We start from the raw sequence: 6,623 nt of genomic DNA, 5'->3' as shown, positions 1-6,623 counted from the left end.
TGTGGCTTTCTTGACTGGAGACCTCACAGCTTGTTGCTTCTATCTTGTCCTTCTAGGTGAAGGAGTGGATACCAGTGAGGGGTCTCTTTTCCTAACAACTCTTTTGAAAGTTGCTGGCATATCTCCTTCTGAGGAGGTATCTACCGGTGATAGATGAGTTTCAAGCTATTGGGCTACCAACTCTTCTTCTGTTATGCCGGTTTTCTTTAATACATCATCTTTTATGGCTTTTGCTTGCCTGGTTCCTTTCCTCACAAATGCCTCAACTTTCTTTACTCTCTTTTTAAATTGAATTTGACTTTTGATGGTCTTAGCACTACCAAATACTTCTTCCTTTGGTTCATTGGGGGCTTCCAGAAGTGCTTTGGCATAAGTTTCCACTATGTGGTCATTTGTTTCATACCCCATCTCTGTAACCCAGATTGTTCTTGGGATGACTGCTTCCATCCAAATCTCTTCCTTTTTTATTACAAAGCATATATCATCCATGTATTTGTTGACAATTTCTTGTGATAGTCTGATTCTTTTATTCATTCTGACCTTTAGTGCTTGAAAATACTCATTGATATTCTTTTCTCTGTTTTCACCCATGTTGTTGAATAAGTCAGACAATTGTCTTCCTACCGATATGTCGAATCCAAACTCCATATAGCCTATATCGGGAGCCTGTTTGGTTATATGTAACATTAAGCATACAAGCAAATTTCCAAATCTAAAGGTTCCTTTCTTATCCTTCTTGATTTTTGCCAAATTGTCAATTAACTCATCTTTTAACCATTCACAGATATCAATTTTTACATTGTCCTTAACCATGTCATAAGAACTTTTTATGCATAAACTAGAAACAGAGTTAAGCCTATTTGCATGAGTTGCTTTGTAACCTAGAATCATGCTAATGAATCTCACATTTGTATCGGTCACATCATTAACCCTCAATGATCTTTTGTCGGATGTTGCACTAGTTAATTTCATTACTAGGTCATTGGAGACCTTCTTGGTTTTGTTGGGTCTGGTACCAGTGGAAGGTAACCCTGTTACTGTTTTCATAGCTACCTTTGTAATTTTATGCACTGAGTCAAGCCAAAAGAATGAGCCATGTACCCTGCTAAGAACTATCCTAACCACTTCCTTGGGAAATTCAGGAATGCAGAGGATTTCAATGAATCCTAGGGTTTCAACAATTTTATGTTCAGGTTTCACATTTCCAGCATTGTCACATATAACAGATTTATACATGTTTTTGATTTCTTCATCACCTAATTCCTCTATGTTGCAATGAATATACATTCTAGGGTCTTCTGCATAAACAACACCCTTTAGAATTTGGGAAAAAGCACCTATGTTGTCATCTTTCTTAGCTACCTTGGGAACTAGCTGAAACATGGGCCTAGGTCATTTTATAACCTTGACTACTATAAGGTTTGCTATGAATTCAGGTGTAGAGGAGCATGCCATGATGATAAATACCTTTTTCTACCTTTGGATGGATTGATTGCTGAAGTGCTTTGCCTCTTTGCTCGGAATGCCTTAGCTCGGAAATCTTCGTGCTCTCTGAAAGTTTGAATTCATGGTGAAATGAAATGGAGCCAAAAACCTTATTTTATAAAGTCTTTTCTGCTACCTACCACATTAATTGTTTGCCGGAAATGTATGAACTCAACTTTATTTGCTGGTAATGAAGGATTTTCAACTTCTTTTCTCTAACCGAGGGAATAATAGCACGTGTCATTAAATTGTCAAACCCTCAAGATAATTTTCTTCAATTTGATGAAGAACATCCTACCGGCGGAGCATCATATTGTCCTACCGGTGAAGCATTTGTTGGTTCTACCGGTGGAGGAGTAACCCCAATATTTAGATCACCTTTTCTAATCCATTGCTTTGAAAATTCTTGCTTGACCTCTTCAACCTTTTCTTTACCTTTAAAGATAGTACTTTTGTTATCTACCGGTGTACCTTTACTTCTACAGAATTTAGCAATATGACCAATCTTGTTACATGCATAACAAGTTACATTATTTTTCTGAATAGCTTTCCCATAACCTATGCCGGTTTGTGTTCTGCATTTATTTGATAAATGACCAAATCTTCCACAAACATAACATCTTACATTCATTTTGCAATTTTCAGAGTTATGACCAATTTTGTTGCATTTGGTGCATTGACCGGTGGGAGGATTGATGTTCTGATAATTCCTAGATCTACATTCATTTGCCCTATGACCATATTTATTATAGTTAAAACATTTTCCATTGAATTTGTAAGTATTAGAGGGTCTTACCGGTTTGCTTTGATCTTGGGTATTTGCAGTACTGGAGCTTTCTCCAACTTCAAATCCAACTCCAGAAGTGTCACCTTTGGGTTTTTGATTCTTCAATAAGGTACCAAGTTCTTCTGAGCTTTTCTTGAATTTTTCTTTGTGTTGATTTGCAGTTTCCAATTCCCTTTCCAAGATCTCTTTTTGTCTCATTAGTTCATTCGAGTCATTTTGAGTATGCATCAGATCTGTCTTCAACATGTCATTTTCATATCTAAGTCTTGTGTTCTCATTTGTTGCATCACTTAGTCTTCTGGTCAATTCTTCTTCATTCTTCTTTCTATTCTCAATCTCTTTGCAGAATCTCATAGTCATATCCTGCATTTCATTTTTTGTTGTCATGATCTCTTGTTTCAATTTTCTTCTCATATCATTTAGTGATTCCTTTTCATCATTTTCATTTTGCAATTTTTCACAAAGTTCTCTTCTCTTGTTTCTTGTAATAGTAAGATTTTCTTGAAGTGCCTGAATAATGTCTTGAGCTGCTTTTAAATCATCTTCTAATTTGATATTTTTCAACTTCTCTACATCATAGTCAGTAAGAGCTCCTTCAAGTTGCTTCATCAGATTTTCCATCTTTACTGGCGTCAAGATCTTCCTCAAGCTGTTAGGCTTCTGAAAATAGAGGACCAAGCTCTGATACCAATTGTTAGGGTTCCCACAGATACTGAGAGGGGGGGGGTGAATCAGTATCTGACCGGTAATGAAATTTTCTTAAAATTGAATATGCAGAATATAAAGTAACAGTATACCGGTATGCAAGAATTAATGCAAATAATAGAATCAAAAGTATCCACATGAAAAGAACACCATAACACAAGATGTTTAACGAGGAAACCCGGTGTGGGAAAAACCTCGGTGGGATTTGTGACCCACAATATTCACTTACTGGCCAATAAGAGAATATTACTTACAATAGGGGCCTGCACATGCAGGAAGGCCAACTGCCTAGAGCTCACTACTCAATAAGAAGTCACACTAACTTACAATGAGGATTTACACAAATCCAATATTCTGTACTGCTTTACAATAGCATCTTCAATGCCAGATTTAGTACCAGTTCTTGCTCTATTCTTTACATATACCCTTGACCTACAATTCGCACATTAGGTCTGCCTTATAATTTATTTATTGCTTTTTATCCATATTCTACAAATGCCTACAATGATCTCTTATATATACAAGAGTCATTTTACAATTTTCCAAGTCGGCTTACAATGATAAACAAAATATTACATATCAAAAATCCTGTTGGCCTCTATGCCGGTATACATATTTCCTTCTATGCCGGTGTACATCTTTTGTGCTGGTGCCGGTGTAGATTGATTTTGTTGATGTCAGAGCACTGTTTTGTTTGAGTAATGCTTTGCCAGTATAATGTCTTGCCGGTGCCATAGGATTGCAAGGTTGCCTGAGTAATGCTTTGCCGGTGCCATAGGATTGCAAGGTTTCCATCAATGAAAAAACCTTCAATCACACACAATGTCTCATTGGAGTGTCCATATGCCAACAAAGAGAAGTGAGAGGGAGCAAGGAGAAAACTTCAGAAGGAGTTCTGAGAAAGTTGCAGTGTGAGTGAGCAAGAAAACTAGTGAGAGGATTATACCGGTAATACCATAGTCTTGCAGTTGAGCTCAATTGGTAAGGTGTGGCAGAGCAGGCAACATCGTAGTGTGACATAGTGTGTTGAGAGATTATGTGTGAGAGGGAGAGAAAGATAATAGAGGTTGGGAAACAGAGACAATCATTCCACAACCAACAGTGTGAGTTTTAGTGGAGGAGAAAAGACTGTCAACTGGCAAAGTATTATTTGATCTAAGAGTTGCATAATTAATTTGCAACAAGAAGCCTTGATTATATTCAAATAGTATTTCAATATACATCACGAAGTTGAATCTTGGTGCAGGGGTTGGTTCTCCTTAGGTTGTTGCCCAAAATATTTGTAAGTCTGTGTTTTACCTGTTAGGCTAGCCTGGAGCAGTAGTCTCCAACAACTTTTCTCACCGAGGTTTTTCCCATATTGGTTTTTCCTTGTAAATCTAGTGTTGTGAGCTACTTGTGTGTGAATGGTCTCTTTGGCTTTCTTTCTTGTATTACCGATGTGTCTGTTTAAGTGGTTAAGTAAATAACTAATATTATCAAGTTAGATCAGAAAAGGAAAAACTTAGGAACCACTTATTCACCCCCCTCTCAGTGGTATTCTGTGTTTAATAGGGTATAGGCCATAACAAGTGGTTTGAAACTTCTTGGGTGGAAAAATCCAGTTGAACACACTATAATAATGTGATAGAAGCCTTTGGAAAGGTTGTAGACCCATTGTGATTTCATTTTTGCATTTTGTAACCTTGGAAGGCTCTATTACTCTTGCATTGTGACTACACTTTTGTTGGCACTATGGATATTTGTGGCATTGATGTTTTGTCATTGATGTCAACACTAGCTGTTACCAGCAGACAGATTTCCACTAGCTGATATGGATGGTTACTGACACACAGGTAACTGGTATAAGATCTAGTGTTACTGACAGAAGAGATTATCTAGTTGGCTCTTCCGGCATGTTTGCATCAGTAAAGTATATTGGATTTCATGTGTTATATGCTCCATAAGCATGTTTTGGTCAGTTGTTATTGGCTTGATAATTTGATGTTATCATATCCATAGGTAAACCCTTACTGGAACTCGTTTAAGGCTTTACTGATAGAGATTTCATTGAGGAATCATGACATGATGCACAATTGGTGTTGGTGTAGCTTCTTCAAAGATTTGAGGATGCTAAAGATGTTCATTGATCGTGCTTCAATTTCTTGAATACATTGCTTTGGCATGGTGGACCCAGAATAGGTCTGGTACCTATCTAGGTTATGGACTAGTATCATGTTAACATGTACTCTACACGTTACTTGGATGATTCGAGATGTTTGATGGATTTTTTATTAATGTTTTTATCTTAAGCCGACATAGCATATCATTGTGGTAAGGAATTATGTAATGATATTATTGTAATATCTTTCCGACCTAATTGGTTTAGGCCTTAGGGTTTGTATAAATAAGAGGTATAAACTCTTTGTAAAGTATCATGGTTATAGGAAACATCATGGTCAAGGAATGTAATGTGAAAATATTGTAATATTATTCAAGCACAGGAGTTGATCAATCATTGGTGATCGGATTGGTTTCAGAAGAGGATTTAGTTCTTCGACATTGAGCTTAACCGGGACTATAATAAGGCATAGTTGATGCTATTTCTAGTAGTTCACTCTATTGGCTTGTTGTCCATTTATCTTGAGAAGGTTGTAGCCTCTCTGTAGTCAGTGAGAGTCTTTTTGTAATGAGCAGTACACTCTAGCCAGTGTGCCTTCTTGCAAGTGTAGGTGTGAGGCCCTACCCTGACTCATCCTGGCATTTCTGTTATTTTCATATTGAGACTATAATGGATGCTTTATTTTTATGCATTATGGATTTAGGACTTATATGATTCCATGATTTGGATAACATTGACGTATATTAATGCTTCATTTTTTATGCATTATGAATATGAAACTTTATATGTTGCTAGAATAGAATTACCTTGAAATGATGTATGTCATTATTGGATTTGTAGGACTTCATTTTGATGATAGAAATAGGATGCTTATAATATGAATGGATCAATTTTGAGGATTATGATAATTGCTTATGTGGAATCAATTGGAATATATGAGATATTGATTTATTACTGTCAATTGTATGAGTGTTTGATATGTATTGGAATTCATGTGTTTAATAATATATTTGTGGTTATTTGGAATTACTAATGTGTTAATTGAGATGCGCACGAAAATTATCCATGTGACCATGGAAATAATATGGAGAACCAAACCTAGGCCTATGTACATTTGTTAAGCCAAGGGTTGTCTATTTGGAGAGACAACAACCCATTTGTATTGTATTTTATTTTGTGAAAGTAAATGATGCATGTGTGTTAAATTGATTTTATTAATTTGTGTAATCTTACAAGAGACAAATTCCATGTGTGATTTTTATAATGTATTTTATTGTGTCACTTGACACATGTGCTGATTAGTGTCATTGATTTTGACTTGTCTTTGGAGGGAGTTTTGTTTCTACCAAAGCTATTTCAAACATTTGAGTGTGGTCCCAAATTTGCCTTGGGAGTGGTCAACTCAGGTTTGACCCGTAGGTTAACTTCAGTTGGGTTTCTAAGGGGTCAAATGGACTCCTAGGGTCAGTTTTAGGGCTTTTCCAAAGGTCCAAAGGGTATACCTATGGGTTAGGGGTATTTTTAAACATGTTGCAGAAATTAGTT

Source organism: Cryptomeria japonica, chromosome 5 (genome assembly GCF_030272615.1).
Source record: "Cryptomeria japonica chromosome 5, Sugi_1.0, whole genome shotgun sequence".
NCBI classification, from domain to species: domain Eukaryota; kingdom Viridiplantae; phylum Streptophyta; class Pinopsida; order Cupressales; family Cupressaceae; genus Cryptomeria; species Cryptomeria japonica.
The sequence above is the reverse complement of the archived record's forward strand: the minus strand, read 5'-3'. Positions refer to the sequence as shown.